The sequence below is a fragment of the Phyllobates terribilis genome, unplaced genomic scaffold, assembly GCF_046119375.1.
Source record: "Phyllobates terribilis strain yellow unplaced genomic scaffold, ASM4611937v1 Scaffold_4__5_contigs__length_816908805, whole genome shotgun sequence".
NCBI classification, from domain to species: domain Eukaryota; kingdom Metazoa; phylum Chordata; class Amphibia; order Anura; family Dendrobatidae; genus Phyllobates; species Phyllobates terribilis.
This window is the reverse complement of record NW_027362764.1, coordinates 256,894,373-256,912,665: the sequence shown is the minus strand read 5'-3', so window position 1 is coordinate 256,912,665 and position 18,293 is coordinate 256,894,373.

The following is an 18,293-nucleotide window of genomic DNA, read 5'->3' as shown; positions in this document are numbered from 1 at the left end:
CATTCTCTCCTTCCTGCTTGACTGATGACTCCTTTGCTTGAAGTCACATATCATAAATAGTGATGAGCGAGCATGCTCGCTACTGCTCGGTGCTCGCCTGGGCATGTCACTGCTAGAGATGCTGGGCACAAGCCGCGTATTTCCGGGGTTGCTCGGTCGGAGCTCGGTTCCCCTTCCTGCATGTTTGGCGCTCTTTAGAGCGCCAATCAACATGCAGGGATTGTCTGCCACACACTGTAATGCCGCAGCCATGTTGGTTGTGGCATTACAGTGATTGGCTAGCCGTACAGCGTCATCAGGTCTATATCAGACTTGGCGCCACCGTGCTCATCACAGTCTACTCCGCAATCAGGCAGTGTAGGGAGAGGTGCTGCTGAGCTAGGGAGAGATTTGGTTGTTTATTAGTTAGTGTAAGTGTGTCACCCTGGCCTGAATGCCACAAAATGTAATTAAAGCTGTGTCTGAGAGCAGGGGGGAGGTTCTCTAGTCAGGGGAACATTAGCATGCAATGCCTCCTGTCTCAGGCCAGTAGGGGGAGCAGGCTGCCCCTATAAAAGCTGGTGCTGGGGGCAGGGTTAGTGAGAACTGGATGGCCTGTCTCAGCACTGAGACGTGTCCCAGAGTGGAGCAGGGACAGAAAGTTGATTGCACCTAAGAGGAAGTGTGGCAGTAGGAGAGCCACCAGCCAGAGACAAGAGGCGAAGAGAGCCTGTCTTGGCAAATCAGAGACTGACCTTACCAGACTTTGGTGTCTGAGACTGGAAGGATTCCACATCCCCCAGCAGAGAACCAGTCTGCAAGGGACTGTATATTCCTTGGCCTAAGAAGCCTGGAGGCCCTGCCACAACCGAAGGGACCAGTAAAGCCGTACAAGGCTGGGAGCAGAAAGGAACCCACGTCGCAGGCCATACAGGCGAGAATACACGGAAAGCTCGGAAACGTGGGCTGTTACCCTATCAGGAGGAGATAGCCAGAAGGAGCGCAGAAAGCACGGTAGGCCTACACCCTCACCCTGACCAGAGCCAATTTCCCCGTTGCTCTCAGACATCCAGGTCCCCCTCCTAGCCGGGACTGTTTATGGGTCAATTTACCTGTTCTAGTAAAGACCCTGGACTGCAACCTGTTGTCTGTGTGCTCCTTGCTTCTCCAGCACTATCAGCACTGGGACCCTCACTACCATCACTCCCACCATCCACTATACTGCCCTGGGGCCGCACTCTTCCCGTGGGGAGTCACACTACCCTAGCTGCACACCTCATCAGCCCCAGCGGTCTGCATGCAGCGGCGGTTCCTAATAACCGCAAATCCACGGGTGGCGTAGTCGGACATAAACATCAGCACATAATGGACTACCACTGGCCTGACCACCCTGAGCCACGGAACAGCTTTGGCGTAGTCGGCAAGATTTCGTGCCCGCAACCACCGGGTACTGCGTGCCTGAAAAAGACTTTTGTAACTTACCTGTGGTGAAGTTTCCCGCCGTACGGAGTCGTTTCCCGCCATCCGGAGCCGATTCCCGCCATCAGACGCCATCTTGGACCTTTTCCCGCCGTCTTCTGCCATCTTCCCGCCATCCGCAGCTGTTTCCCGCCATCGGACGCCATCTTCAGGACGCCGCGTGGGAAGAAGAGGGGCGTGGACGTCAAAACCGCGCGAGATCCGAAGCTCCGCCCCACGCACCGACGCTGCGCAAGGTCCTGGAAGGGAGAGAGACCGACGCTGACGTCATCAGGACGCGACGCCAGGTCCTCATCCATAGCAGCAGCAGCGGAGTCGCGGCCTACAGAAGAGGATCGTCGGAAGGTAGGCCACGCTTAACTAGGGGGGAGGAAGATGTCGGACACAGAGGCGCCCACTACCACCAACGCAGCTGCAGCAGCGGTAATGCCCTTTTCCTTGCCCTACATCCCTGGAGCGGCCTGGCTGCCCAAATACTCAGGGGAGCCCCATGCCCTAACTGACTTTAAAGAAAGGCTGTACAGTTTGTTCCAGGTTTACCCCCTGACAGAGGAGCAGAAGGTCAGCATATTGACAGGGCAGTTAACTGGCGCAGCCCAAAGGGAGGTAAAATCATGGCCCACTGAGGAGAAAAGGACTGTGAAGGGTATTCTGGCCCGGCTGCGGGGTACCTTTGACACACGTACCTCCGCTGAGATTAAAATGAGGTTCTATGGATGTAAGCAGCGGGCACAGGACAGCATCAGAGACTATGCCCTAAATCTGCAGGAAGCCCTGAGGGCTATTCAACAAACTGACCCTGGCAGTGTGCAGGAAACGGATAAGCTGCTAACAGAACAATTCATTGAAGGTCTGCTGTCTAGCGCCCACAGGGCCCAACTGCGCCTCATGTTCTTTCAGAACCCCGACCTGACCTTTGCCCAATTTAAGGACAGGGCCATAAGGGTGCTACGTGAATCTGCAACCAGTGGCGCTATAAACCCCCGGTGCCCTGCTCTCACCTACCACCAGGAGGCGGCGCCCTCCTCTATGGACCCCGTGGGGGCTGATGCACAGGCCCTGAACCAAGCCCCGTCGAAAGACCTGCACCACCAAGTCCAGGAGCTGACCAGGAGCGTCGCGGCGTTGACCAGGACCGTCCAGGCGTTGCAAGTGGACCCGTCAAGACCCATCGAGCTGGCTTCAAGTCCGGAGGATGTCCCGTGGCGTCGACAGAGGAGGATCCCGTCGTTCCGAGGGAGGCCCACAGACCGCTACACAGAGGATGGACAGCCCATTTGCCGTCGATGCAACCAGCCCGGACACATTTCCAGGTACTGTAATTTAAACGGGTCCAACCTGGGGCAGAGGGCCAACCCCCAGGCATAAGATCACCAGGCCCTTACAATTGGCGTAATAAGTACTTTGGGGGGCTCCCGGTTTTACCCGTGGTGCTGGACGGTATCCCCATGAGCGCCTTGCTGGATACTGGGTCACAAGTAACCACTATCCCTTATGTACTTTTTAAGCAGTATTGGACTGATGCTGATATCACACGGTATCCAGACAGTAACTTGAGCATCATCGCCAGTAATGGCTTACCCGTGCCGCAGATGGGGTTCAAGGAGATGACCATTAAAATTGGTAAAGTTGAACTGCCGGCACAGGGAGTAATTATTGTGGACTTTGATCGTCGTGAAAGTCACCCTAAAATAACTGTGGGTACTAACGTAATTGAAAATTGTCTTTCAGAGGTAATTGTAATCTTACAACAGGTGGCGGTGAATGCTAGTTCCAGCCAACAGAGAGTCCTCAACAAGGAGATAAAAGCCCTGATGAGACGGCAGCAGGTAGAACTGTCTGGTGGTGAGATCGGTAGCGTAAGACTGAGTGACCCATTCCCCATTTCCATGCCTCCCAAAAGTGAAATGATGATCTGGTGTCGGACTGCAATCGGGTTGAGAGGTAGAGACTACCAAGCTATGGTAGAACCCGTGTACTCAGACAGCAGGCCCACCATTTTGACAGCCCGGGGGGTGGTTGATGTCCGGCATGGGAGGGTGCCCGTCTGCATCCTCAACATTGGGGAGAGGGAAGTACACTTACCCAGGTACGCTACACTCGCCAAACTGTTTGTTGTCGAACACAAAGCTATCAGGGCCGTGGAACCCTTGCCTCCATCTCCTCAGGCGGAGGGTAATGGCTCCCAGAAACAAAAGGAGGACTGGTGCCAGAAACTCCACGTGGGTGCCGACTCCACTCCCCTGCACCAAAAACAAGGAGTCTACCGGGTGGTACAGGAGTACGAGAGAGTCTTTAGTAATCACCCGCTGGACTTCGGCAGAGTAAAGGGGATAGAACACCACATCCCCACAGGGAGCCACCCACCGATAAAAGAAAGACACAGACCTGTACCCCCTGCACATTATCAGAACGGAAAGGGCATGCTAAGAGAGATGAAAGAAGCTGGGGTTATTAGAGACAGCTGTAGCCCCTGGGCAGCCCCCTTGGTTCTGGTCAAAAAGAAAGACGGCACCATGAGAATGTGCGTGGACTATAGACAAATCAACCATATCACCCACAAAGACGCATATCCGCTGCCTAGAATAGAGGAGTCTTTAGCCGCACTAAAATCTGCTAACTTCTTTTCTACTTTGGACCTTACTAGCGGGTACTGGCAGGTTCCTGTGGCAGAGACTGACAAGGAGAAGACCGCCTTCACCACCCCGATGGGACTGAGTGAGTTCAACTGTATGCCTTTCGGGCTCTGCAACGCACCAGGGACCTTCCAGCGGCTGATGGAATGCTGTCTAGGGCACCGAAACTTCGAGACGGTCCTCCTTTACCTGGACGACGTGATGGTCTATTCGAAGACCTATGAGGACCATCTCAAGCACCTGGCCGAGGTGTTCGAAGCCCTGGCAGGCTATGGCCTGAAGGTGAAACCATCGAAGTGTCACCTGCTGAAACCGAAGGTCCAGTAACTAGGGCACGTGGTAAGTGCGGAAGGAGTGGCCCCCGACCCTGACAAGGTCACGGCAATCAAGAGCTGGCCAAGCCCCTCGAACATCAAAGAGGTGAGACAGTTCCTCAGGTTGGTAGGCTTCTACCGAAGGTTCATCCCCGGGTTCACTAAGATGGCAGCTCCTATGCAGGACCTCCTGATCGGACAGTCTAAGTCCAGAAGTCAAAAGCCACCCTTCAAGTGGGATAAACCAGAAGAGGAGTCCTTCCACCAGTTGAAGATGGCCCTCACGGGGGATGAGATCCTGGCCTACCCTGATTATGGCCAGCCTTTCATTCTCCACACAGATGCCAGTAATGTGGGACTGGGAGCCGTACTGTCCCAAAACCAACAGGGCAGAGAAAGGGTGATCGCGTACGCCAGCCGGAAGCTGAGACCCACCGAGAGGAACCCGGAGAATTACAGCTCCTTCAAGCTAGAATTCTTGGCAGTGGTGTGGGCCGTGACAGAACGCTTCAAGCATTACCTGGCCTCCGCAATGTTCACCGTGTACACGGACAACAACCCGTTGACACACCTGGACAATGCAAGACTGGGTGCCCTGGAGCAGCGGTGGATGGCCCGTCTCTCCAACTATGACTTTGTGATCAAGTACCGGGCAGGCAAAACCAATGCCAACGCTGACGCCCTATCGAGGATGCCTCACTTACCTGAAGGTGACGAAGACCCAGAAGAGCTGGAGGAGGTAGAACTCCCCGCGTTTCACCGGTATGGAGCCGCTCAATACTCCCACTGCGTTAAGGAGGAGGATATAACAACCGTGATGATCAATCCTCTACCTCACCACAGCTGGGCCGAGACCCAAGATAGTGACCCTGCAGTCCGCCTGGTGAAAGATCTGCTGACCCGGGAAGACGCCCGCTTAGATCCAGATGCCCCAGAGGAAGCCAAGCAGCTATGGAAGGAAAAGAGCAAGCTGTTCCTCTACGAAGGCAAGTTGTGCAGAAGGATTGTTAACCACCGGACGCACGAGCTGACCTGGCAAGTCGTGGTCCCAAGGCGGGATGCAGCTATGGTCCTGGGGGCTTACCATGACCGAGCGGGACACTTCGGTTGGAAGAAACTGGAGTTCCTGCTAAGAGGAAGGTTCTTTTGGGTCGGCATGAGAGGAGCTGTAGAAAAATGGTGCAGAGACTGTGGCCCTTGTCACCTAAGGAGGAAGGACCGTGCCAGCCAGAAGACACCCTTGAGGCCCATCGTCACCACGCAGCCTCTTGAGCTGGTAGCTCTGGACCATGTCAAATTGGCTCCCAGACGGTCAGGATACATCTATGCCCTGACAATCGTGGACCACTATTCCCGTTTTCTCGTTGTGGTCCCGATAAAAGACTTGACATCCCAAACAGCGGCCAGAGCCTTCCAGCAATATTTCTGCCATCCACACAGGTATCCGGAACAGGTCCTGACAGACCAGGGTCCAGCGTTCGAGGCTGAAATCTTCCAGGAGTTCTGCAACCTCTATGGCTGTAAGAAGATTCGTACAACGCCTTACCACCCCCAAACCAACGGGATGTGTGAGAAGATGAACAATATAGTCATTGATCTCCTGAAGACGTTGCCCCTGGAGGAACGCAGCCTGTGGCCAGAAAAACTGCCGGACCTGATAGACCTATACAACAATATCCCGGTGAATGCTACAAACTGCACCCCGGCTTACCTGATGCGAGCTAGACCAGGTAAGCTGCCGGTAGACCTGGAGATGGGAGTCCCAATACCTGAGGACACCTCCCCGGATGCGGACTGGGATACGGAAAGGCAACTGCAGTACAAGAAGGAACAGGAGAGTGTGGAGAAGAGCCTGGCCCAGGTGAGAGAGAGGCAAGAAAAACTCTTCAATCAACACGCCCCTGCTGGTCCCCTAGAACCTGGTGAGCAAGTCCTAAAGCTAAAAAGAAGGCTACATAAGTTGGACGACCAGTGGGAAAGGGAACCCTACACCGTACTGCAGTCTGACCACGACAACCCAAAGGTGTGCGTAATCACCAAGGACGGGGGAGAAACCACTAGTGTCGTCTCCAGAGACCACCTCAAAAGGTGCCCCGAGCAACTCCGTAGTGCAGAAGAGGATCAGAGTGACCTTGAACCCGCAGAGGACAAGGAAGAAATGATCAGCACTGTTCTTGGAGAGTTCCCTCAGTCCTGGACTCGCATAAATGATGCCATAGTGGTACCCGTCCTGCATTTCCTGCAACCGGCACAGCAACAACCAACACCAGAGCCGGAAGGTGAAGAGGAGCAAGCGGTTCCAGAGGCAGAAGAGCCTGTACCAGCAGCCCAGGAGAGTCAACCCTCTGCTGACAGTGAGTCTGCCATGCCTGCGGTAAGCCAAAGGACCCGCAGACAGCTGCCTACCCTACCTGTACACCCAGCTGGTAGCTGTACCCCTAACGCTAGTGGGGAAAGCCAGGTTGGTCCACCACCAGACAGTGGGCTACATAGGTCAACCAGGAGCACAAAGGGGCAGATACCCGCTCGCTGGAAAATATAGAGTGTACTAAAACTGTAAATAACCCTGTTGCAAAATGTCAAAATGTTTGCCAAGTTACCTGCATGTTTATTAATAGTGTGTTTCAGTTTCTTGCAGCTACCGTAAGGACTCAAAGGTTATGGACTTTTTATAACTGGAACCTTGTATGGACTGCGTTCGGAGCCTAACCCAGGAATGAACTAAGACTGTAAAGGACTTGGGGTAGGACAGACCCCCACCTGGTTAAGGCTCCCCGTTGTATTGGTGATATGGACACCCGGTCACAGGACACACTGTGACCTTAAGAACTCAATTTGTGCGTCGTCTGTCTATTAATGTTTTATTGTTATGCATATTGTCTTTGTTTACTGTTTAGTCCCGGAGTACTAAATTTCACTAGGGGGGAATGTGTCACCCTGGCCTGGATGCCACAAAATGTAATTAAAGCTGTGTCTGAGAGAAGGGGGGAGGTTCTCTAGTCAGGGGAACATTAGCATGCAATGCCTCCTGTCTCAGGCCAGTAGGGGGAGCAGGCTGCCCCTATAAAAGCTGGTGCTGGGGGCAGGGTTAGTGAGAACTGGATGGCCTGTCTCTGCACTGAGACGTGTCCCAGAGTGGAGCAGGGACAGAAAGTTGATTGCACCTAAGAGGAAGTGTGGCAGTAGGAGAGCCACCAGCCAGAGACGAGAGGCGAAGAGAGCCTGTCTTGGCAAATCAGAGACTGACCTTACCAGACTTTGGTGTCTGAGGCTGGAAGGATTCCACATCCCCCAGCAGAGAACCAGTCCGCAAGGGACTGTATATTCTTTGGCCTAAGAAGCCTGGAGGCCCTGCCACAACCGAAGGGACCAGTAACACTACCCTAGCTGCACACCTCATCAGCCCCAGCGGTCTGCTTGCAGCGGCGGTTCCTAATAACCACAAATCCACGGGTGGCGTAGTCGGACATAAACATCAGCACATAACGGACTACCACTGGCCTGACCACCCTGAGCCACGGAACCGGGTTGCCACTGCTACTCCCATCATTCCCCTACTGCCCGGATCCGAGTGCCCCACGGCTCAGGGGGCGAGTCATAAGTATTCTACAAGATTCTCTACATATCCATCTCAACTAACAGTACTTTTGAGGACTAATCCAGCTGCAGAGATATCAGTATTAGACAGGCAGGCAGGGTATATAGCAGACTGCAGTGCATATAGCAAGAGGGTCCATTCCAGTTCTGTCTGCTGGTGCTTTTACAGATATTTGTAAAATAGCCCCAGGTATCAGGGGTCAGGAATATTTTTTTTATCTTAATCCTGATAATTTGCTTAAAAAGCAATCCAGAGAACACCGTTTTTCTGCACCATATGCTTGTTGGCACTGCAGAATACAACCAGGTCCTTTCAATATTACAGCGCTAAAAATCCAGCAATTTAAAACTGTGGTTTGTCCGTCACACGGATCATATGTAATTGAGTTGAAAATATTGACATTTCTGGCCTCCATTGAAATTTTGTTGCAGTGTGTCATCGAACTTATTGACACGAGGTTGGCGCTGATAAAAATAGTTACCTACAGGCCAGATATTTAAAACTGTGGTTTGTCCGTCACACGGATCACATATAACTGCGCTGAAAATTCTTCCACTTCTGGCCTCCATTAAAATTGTGTTCATTGTGTCAGTGAAGTTATTTAGAAAAGTTTGCTGTTAAAAATAGTTACCTACAGGCCAGCTATTTAAAACTGTAGTTTGTCCGTCACACAGATCACATATAATTGCGCTGAAAATTCTGCCATTTCTGGCCTCCATTAAAATTTTGTTGCAGTGTGTCAGCAAAGTTATTGACACCAGTTTGCTATTAAACATAGTTACCTACAGGCCAGCTATTTAAAAGTGTGGTTTGTCCATCACACGGATCACATATAAGTTGGCTCCAAATTCAGCCATTTGTTGTGTGGAAGATATTGGCCATTAGCCATGCCCTCAATAATGCAGTTACTGGCAAAGTCCACCTAACCACGGACACATGGACAAGTGCTCGTGGGCAGGGACGGTACATCTCGCTGACAGCACACTGGGTTAACATAGTGTAAGCCGGGACCCAGTCGGACCTTGGGACGGAACACATCCTCCCGACACCGAGGATTGTAGGCCCTAGGTCAATCAGGGTTGCCCCCACAGTCTACAACTCCTGCACCTCATCCTCCTCAGCCCCCTCCTCCTCTTCAGCCTCCATCTCCAAAATTACCACATCAGTCAAAAGCTGGAAGCACTGCAGCACTGCCTCAGCCAAGCGGCAACAGGCTGTGCTGAAGCTAGTATGCTTAGGTGACAAACCGCACAATGCTGAAAAGTTGTGGACAGCACTGAAAGAGCAGGCAGATCTGTGGCTCACATTGCTGAACCTACAGCCAGGCATGGTTGTGTGTGACAATGGCCAGAACCTGGTGGTGGCTCTGAGGCGAGGCAAGCTCACACATGTACCATGCCTTGCCCATGTGTTTAACCTCGTGGTTCAGCGGTTTCTCGAAACCTACACGGAGCTGTCGGATCTGCTTGTCAAAGTACACTGCCTCTGTGCCCATTTTAGAAAGTCAACTGCAGCTTCCGCCGCCCTTGCCGTGCTTCAGCACTGTTTGCAGCTTCCGGCTCACCGACTGGTGTGTGATGTCCCCACGCATTGGAACTCTACATTGAAGATGTTAGGAAGGATTTGTGAGCAGAAAGGGCAGTTGTTAATTACCAGCATCAACAGGGCAGTTGATATTCAATTCAGACTATACACTTAAGACCTCAGGAGTGGACATGGATGTCAGACATCTGTACTATCCTCCAAAACTTGAGGACTCCACCAAGATGGTGTTAGAACCCTTCCGTTTGTTTTTTCCATCTTGTGTGTTGCGGTCACATGACCATCTGCCTTTATATTACAGCTCCGCCCTTTTGGCTGTGATGGACTTCAGTGTTGTTTGACTGTTTTGATAGCCAGGTGCTTCTGTGCCTTTCTCTGTCAGTTCGCTTGGTCCTTCTGGGACCTCTAGTACCTTTTTGTCAGTTTATCTTTTTGTGTTCTGCAACAACTTCTCTGTTTAGGAGGTGTCCCATTTTTGTTACAGTCCTTAGTTCTTTTAGGGACCCCTCCCCTTATGCTATAGGTCTTCGTTCAGACTAGCTGAGGACTTAGGCGGGTCTGTTTGCTAGGAACAGGCGGCCCGCTACATCGTAGGGATTCAGCTTAGTCTTACTGTAGGGATAGCTTTCCCCTCTCTTTCCTTAGTACTTGTTGCAGGTCATAACAGATGGTGAGCGACGATAACGCCATAATTAGCGTCACCATCCCACTTCTCTGTCTTCTGACACGCTCTCTCACAATCAAAGAGTATGCATTGCAGGCAGAGCACGATGAGATGGACAAGGAACCATACAGGGTTATTGCACACAGCCCAGCCTCATCTCATCCCAACGTGGATTGGGTGACAATGAGGAAGAGGAGGAGGAAGGAGCTATTTTATGTGCTACAGACGGTACCACCTGCACAACTATCATACCGTCTGTTTAGCGTGGATGGCCTGAGGACAGAGAGGAGGAGGAGTAGGTGGGGGAGAGCATGGTCAGTTGTCATCTAGGTGAGGACACGGAAGTCTTGCCTGTTAGCAGTCAGGCACGTATGGCTGAGTTTATGTTACGCTGCCTTTCCTGTGACCCTCGCGTTCTCAAAACTTTGGTTGACAGTCATTACTGGTTGGTGACACTTCTAGACCCACGCTACAAGGAGAACTTTATAACTCTTATTCCTGAAGCGGACAGGTCTACAAAAATGGGGCAGTACCAGAAGACCCTTGTTGCGGAACTATTAAAAAAATTTCCATCTGAAAATGCTGGCGGCAGAGGTCACAGTTGGTTGGACAACCAAGGAGTACAGCCGAGAGAGACATAACTCCAATCCAGCAGAGGTTGGGGAACACTGTCAAAGTTCTGGGACAGTTTTCTCAGCCCCTTCCATCGCACAGGCCCTGAGGCGCGGGGTACTCTCGGAAGGAGTGCACAGTTTCGGAAGATGGTGAGGGAGTACCTTGCCTACCGTACCAACATCCTCCATGATTCCTCTGTGCCTTATAATTATTGGGTATCCAAGCTGTACACGTAGAATGAACTGGCTCTCTACGCCTTGGAGGTCCTGGCCTGCCCTGCTGCTAGCGTTTTATCAGAGCGGGTTTTTAGTGCCGCTGGGGGAATTATAACTGATAAGTGCATCCGCCTGTCAACTGAAAATGCTGACAGGCTGATAAAAATAAGCAAGGACTGGATTTGGCCAAACTTCTCAACACCACCAAATGATAGCAGCGTAAAATAAACTCAAATCCAGTATCTTTTTTTGGAAGGTGTATTCCCATTCTCCTTTTTACACCCACACATGGGTATACGCTTCCTGATTTTGGCTATATTCTCCTATCCTCCTCCTTCTCATCATCCTCATCCTCCACCACCATATCACCAGGGTGACCGTGGTCCGTGATGCAATTCACACATAATTTTTTTAAAGGGTGTTTATGATGCCCGTAAAAAAAAACCAGGGGTAAATGTTTGTCAGCCCATACACTTAGTGCATGGGCATGACAAGTATAGGAGACCCGCTCCTTTCTAATGGGAACATTTTTTTATGAGGCCCTCCTCCACGTCTCTTCCAAGGGGCATTGGAGTGCCTCCCAATTTTTTTTTCAGCCCTTGAATTCATTGCATAGGCCAACACTATGGGAGACCCACTTCCTAATAATGGGAACATTTTTTCATGAGGCCCTTTATGTTACTTCCAAGGGGCATTGGAGTGCCTCCCAATATTTTTTTCAGCCCTTGCATTCACTGCATAGGTCAACACATTTTTTGTCAGGAGGCCCTCCTCTAAGTCTCTTCAAAGGGGTTTGGGGTTCATCCAAATTTTCAAATGGGTTTTGGGGTATGTCCAAATTTTTGGCAGATCTGCCACTCACTGCATACGCAATAACAGTATAGGAGACCCACTCTTTAGTAATGGGAGCAACAAAGCATAGCCGCCTGATGGCTATCTAAGAATAGTGAGGGCCGACTGCTGGCCCTTTAAGAATAGCAAAGGCCGCCTGATGGCCCTATAAAAATAGGCTTTGCAACTTTCAGAGTCCCTCCTTCATAAATAAAACAGGATGTGTCTGATCATGTCTCACAAACCACATGGCCAGATAAGGTTGTAAAATGTTAAAATTACATTTCCCGGTGAATGCATTTGTCACAATTGAAAGCAATGCAAAAGTGCAAAAACGCATCAAAAACACTACGTGTGAACATAGCCCATGGTGTGGAAGAGTATTTTTGTTTTTGGTTACTTATTTTGCCTTTTATACAAGTCATTACTCTGGAAAGAATGTTCCTTAACAAATTTCCCAGGAAAATCTATTTTGGTATTGCTTTTGTATGTTTTATTGTGAGTCCGTAAAAGTTGCGCAATACCTCTGAAACCGTTGTTCACAGTAGTCAGAAATGCTTCCAGGGGTCTTCCCCATGCTGTTCCCATGTCATTTGAGCACTGTTCCCATCGATTTGGGCATTTTTTAGGCCCTCTGCAGACCGCTGAGGGGAGCTGCTTGAAAAATTCTCGAGTTTCCAATAGACTTACAATTGGCTCATTGCTGGGGTCGAGCACCCGAGCATTCTAATTTGCTCGACCCAAGCATCGAGCACTCGAGCATTTTAGTTCTTCTCCCATCACTAATCATAAAGGCTTTCAGCCAAGCAGGATGAGACAGGCCTGGGTGGGTAATAGAGCTGGAGTACCAGAGGCTTCTGAGCTACAGCCTAATTTGCATAAAAATTCAAACCCTGATATCTCAGGAATGAAGGAACAGACTGGCCATGTAAATGTATTACCAAACTTGTCTTTGAAAGAGCTGCATAAACATATAAGTTATTTGGGTATTTTGCTTGTTTGGGGTTTTTCTCTGTCTAGTGGCCTTATGTGAACATGCATTTACATTTTGCATGCACATCAATTTACATTTCAGTTCAGACTCCCAGGTTTTTTCTTTGCAGTTTAGTGTGCTTTAGTGCATTTAAGGGTGTGGCCGCCCTTTTTCTGAGCTGAAAGGTTCATTCTGCCTCTCAGGTCTATGCATCTACTACTGGTTCAGTCTCTCTGCCCTTATCCATATGTACGTATGTCACTTGAGAAATGGTAAGGTTTTAATATTAGAGTTAGAACTGTCCCATAAAGGTTACCGTTACGTGATGGGATGGCTTTTACGTTATTTTGATCAAAATTATGTTAATTAAATACCCTTTATTATTTATTATTATTTTTGCACTGTGCGATTTATCCATTTACTTCCAGTTATTTGGGTATTTTGCTTGTTTTTGGTTTTTCTCTGTCTAGTGGCCTTATGTGAACATGCATTTACATTTTGCATGCACATCAATTTACGTCTCAGTTCAGACTCCCAGGTTTTTTCTTTGCAGTTTAGTGTGCTTTTGTGCATTTAAGGGTGTGGCCACCCTTTGTCTGAGCTGAAAGGTTCATTCTGCCTCTCAGGTCTATGCATCTACTACGGGTTCAGTCTCTCTGCCCTTATCCATATGTATGTCACTTGAGAAATGGTAAGGTTTTAATATTAGAGTTAGGACTGTCCCATAAGGGTTATCGTGACGTGGTGGGATGGTTTTTACATTATTTTGATCAAAATTAGGTTAACTAAATACCCTTTATTATTTTTATATTGTTTTTGGTTTTTATACACATATAAGTAGTCTGGGGAGTGAAATCCTGCTGACATATTCTGTGTAATAGAAAATAATAAACCTTGCGTTTCCTATATGACTGTTTTGCTGTTACACATATAATACCGTATGTCCATCATTGGTTACCATAAGCTATATCCTGCTTTATCAGTTGATAACATACAATCTGCTGTGCCAGGCAAGAACTTTCACAAGGTTGAATCATCTATGTTTTAGGGTTGTCAATCATATGTAACTTCAAAGTTTGTAAAAATAGTGCAATGAGTATGTCATTAAAAATTGTAATAATTCACATATTATGTTGATCACCACTCAATGAGAATTTAATAGTAGCAACATATTGATAGAATGAGCCATTATGATTTTACCTTGTAGAGGATTAGCAATACAAGCTTGTACATCTGCATACTGTAGTCTACAGTCCGGCTTGTCATTATTGGCACAGATGAAGTTTAAGTACATAATATGTAATATCTCCTTAAAAAAATGAATCAAGTGAAACAGCTGTTTTGAATAGAGCACTCGTGTTAATACAAAAGAGCTAATGATAAACAATCATTAAAACAAAAAACAATGGGAGGGAAAATATAAAAATTGAAAGCTTCCTGTGTCACTCGTATTGGCACCCTTTACATTAATTTAGTATGTTAACACATTTTGACTCGCCTGTGGTAAATCACAAAAGAGATTCACCTGTAATTAATTGTCGGTGCCCATGTGACATGAATTAGCCAATGATTGATGACTTCAGTGTTTTAAAACCCACATGGTAGGTCCTGTTCCTTTTTCACAATGGTGAAGACAGGAGCTGTCTAAGGACATATTATTAGCAAACACAAGACTTCCAAAAGGTATAAGGCCATCTCCAAAGACCTTGGTATCCCAGTTTCAACAGTGCTCAATGTTATTAAGAAGTTTGCCAAGCATGGAAGCGTCAAGAACCTCCATGGACGTGGGAGAAAATTGACAAGAGATGTCTTCGAAGGTTGGTGTGAATGGTGGAAAAAACATCACGTCAAAACATCCAAAGACCTGAAGGTCAACCTGGAACAGTCTGGGGTCATGGTTTCAACAAGTACCATACGCCGTACAATAAACCAAGCAGAGCTTTAAGGGCAAAGGCCAAGGAAGAATCCACTCACATGTAAAGCGCCACGGAATAAATGGCGCTATAATAATAAATAATAATAATAGCTGAGGAAAAGACATAAAAAGGAACGACTAATATTTTCCAAAGAGTACCTTAAAAAACCACAATCCATCTGGGAAAATGTTCTGTGGACAGATTAAACAAAATTAAAGCTTTTTGGCAATGCAAAGCAACAGTTTGTTTGCAGACAAAGATGAAGCTTATAAGGAAAAGAATACTTTACCAGCAGTTAAGCATGGTAGAGGATCCATAACACTGTGGGGTTGCTTTACCGCGTCTGGTACTGGATTCCTTGACAATATCACAGGAATCATGAAATCAGAGAATTGTCAAGAGATTTTAGAGCGAAATGTCCTACCCAGTGTAAGAAAACTTGGTTTGAGTCGAAGATCATGGGTCCTCCAGCAAAATAATGACCCAAAGCACACATCCAAAAGTACACAGCAATGGTTGAAAAAGAAAAAGTGGACTGTTTTAAAATGGCCACCAATGAGTCTTGACCTCAATCCCATTGAAAATCTTTGGGGTGAGCTGAAATCTGCCATTGGAAAAAAGAACCCTGCAAACATTCAAAAGCTTGAACAAACTGCAAAGGAAGAAAGGGAGAAAATTGCAGCTGAGAAGTGCAAGAAGCTTATAGATGGCTACAAGAAACATTTGGAGGCTGTCAGCAATGCCAAAGAGTGTGCAACCAAGTATTAATTAGGGGTTGCCTTTATTGCTGCACATGCTGTTTATTCTGTTTTTTCTTTGAAATTGCAAGATGGAGGTTGAAAAACAATGTTTTATTGTTGTATTACTTTGGACCACTAATTAAAAAATCCTGAGGATATAACTTTGGTACATTTCCATTTATTTTTGAAGATATTGTACAGTCTATGAAAAAAATGAAGGGGTGCCAATAATGGTGAGCAGCACTGTATATGTTCATTGTATCCTCTGATGATTCACTTGACCAGTAAGATTAGATAGTTCAACCTTCCCATGACCCACAAAAACTACTAACTAGCTCCATGTGTGATAGCAAAGGTGAAAAATAATATTTATACATCCCTAGCTGTCATTGTCGCGCAGAAGTTTGATATATTATTCCCGTATGACAGGTAAACGCTCTCCATTACACTAAGGAAGCCTTAAGAAACTACTTGCTGGTTATCTAGTTTACAGAGGTAATTATTTCCAAAATACCACATCATAAATTAAATCTTCATTTTGTCAGTGTAAACTTAAAATATCTATGTCCCACATGTATAGCGATTCTTGCACACCTGGATGTTATATAATGATACTACATTTAGGAGGAATGTTTTACTTTTTTTTCTAGCAAAAAGATAGGATGCACCAATTTGTTGCGATAAACTATATCTAACAATCAATTTAAAAAAAACACAACAGGTACAGCTCTATAGAATGCAACTCCTCACCAAAAACAGCACACATACCTATGACACAAATGACATGAGAAATTTGAAAAAAATGATGGCAAACACACACGCAAAATGTATGCCCATCTGCAATGTGGAGAGGTGTACAAAATGGCACATGGACTGCAATTGCGACTGCTTTCTTCAAACATGACCGGTCTGCTGATTGCAAAGGCCACTTGAGTAAGACTTAAAGGGTTTTCTATGCTCAACATAAAATTCTGCAGTTTGTCTAGCAGATTGTTGAATTCTGACATTGTGCAATGTGAGCACTGTCAGGATTCCCTTCTTATTCCAGCATGAGCAAATGGTCAAGTGACCACAATTATGTGATTTTCATACTTGCAATCTGGTCCCGCTTCTTCAATGTTTGAAGACTTCCTTCAATGGAAGTTTTCAAATAGAGGCTGGAAAGACATCTGTGAGATTGTTTAATGAATCCTGCATTGAGCAGGGGACTGTGTACGATGACCCTGGTGGTCCCTTACAACTTCAACATTCTATGATTCTATGATTCTTATTCGCTTTTCTCAATGTTCTATTGAGAGAAACACGGTTATGTGCCGACTAATATCTCGTCGATTTATTTCAATGTTCTATTGAAGGAAGCAGATGAGAAGCTAATCAGCAGATAACCTCAGTATGAAAATCACATAATTCTAGGCACGTAATCGCCCGCTGGCACTGGAAGTAGAGGTAAATCATAACAGTTGATATTTAGCACACTTCAAGATTCAACAATCAGCAGTCACATGTGAGTGTAGAAGTTTGTGATGAGACAGGAAAATCCAATTAAATTGTATTTTTTTTAATTTAAATCTCTGCTCATACTATGCTTAAGTCCAGTGGCAAATCCATCTGAATATGTGACAGTTTTGCTAAATGAGTGTGAATAAATAATTATATGTCAGTCACTGATAAGGACTGCCCATTGGACTTTTAGTCCCTAAATTCGTATAATGAGAAAAAATGCAAATTATAATTTATACAGATTTTTTCCCCTCTACGGTATATCAGTCAACTCAGCTTTTTCTTCTGCTGGCAGATTAGTCTGGATGTTCAATGTGAAAACCTCTATTTAAGGATGTTCAACCTGTTCAGTCATACAGGACGCATCAATTGCTACTTCTAATGGGGACAGATAATAGACATCTGGGGAATGCACTGACAATCTCCTATTTTGGAACTTTATGGAAGAAGGTATAAGAGGGCATCAATAGTAGGTACTGCACTTATCAATCCTAAATCCATATCTTACAACAAGTATACAGTGTATACATATATATTGCAACAAAGTCACAGGCAGAATACTAGAGGGGAGATATGTTCACTGAGGCTGTAAGCCTCAGTGATGTGAAACATGGAAGTCTTCTCCTGTATGGTAGGTGCAGAGAGGGTTAAGCAACCGTATTTAAAAGCGCATGTTTGATTGTGAATGGCCAAAGAGCGGGCGGGAGCCCATTCACCATATCTCCACCCCAAGGTTTGGTCTGGGGCCTTTAAATAGCCAGCCTATTCACTCAGGTGTTGTTCAGTATCTGGAGGTCAGCTCCAGAGAAAGGAGCTTGTGTTTGTTTCTGCTAACCTGAACCATGTGGTTTTTGCTAATCCTGAGTGACTGGACCCCGGCCGATGCAAGGACTTTGCTGGACATTTTCTTATTTTGTTTTACTGTTATGCCAGGTGTGTTTATTTTCATGAACTTTGCAATGGTTTATGCCACTTAATAAACCAACTGAAAATTTAAAGAGACAGTGTTCTGTTTCTGCCTCCATGTGCAGCCGAGTGAGCAGATCTACCACAATATATATACTAAGATACACCTTAAGATTGATAGGTGCAGTACCTACTATTGATCCCCTCTTGTTACCCTCTCCCATAAAGTTCCAAAAGAGCAGATTGTGACAGCCGAGTGAGCAGATCTACCACAGGTGGTGTTACAAATGTGGGAAGCATTCCCAGCGAACATGTGTTACTTCTACAAGAGGGTTTGCATGGAGGACCTGATTAAGCATCTTGTGAAGGCCTAACAGCAGCAACA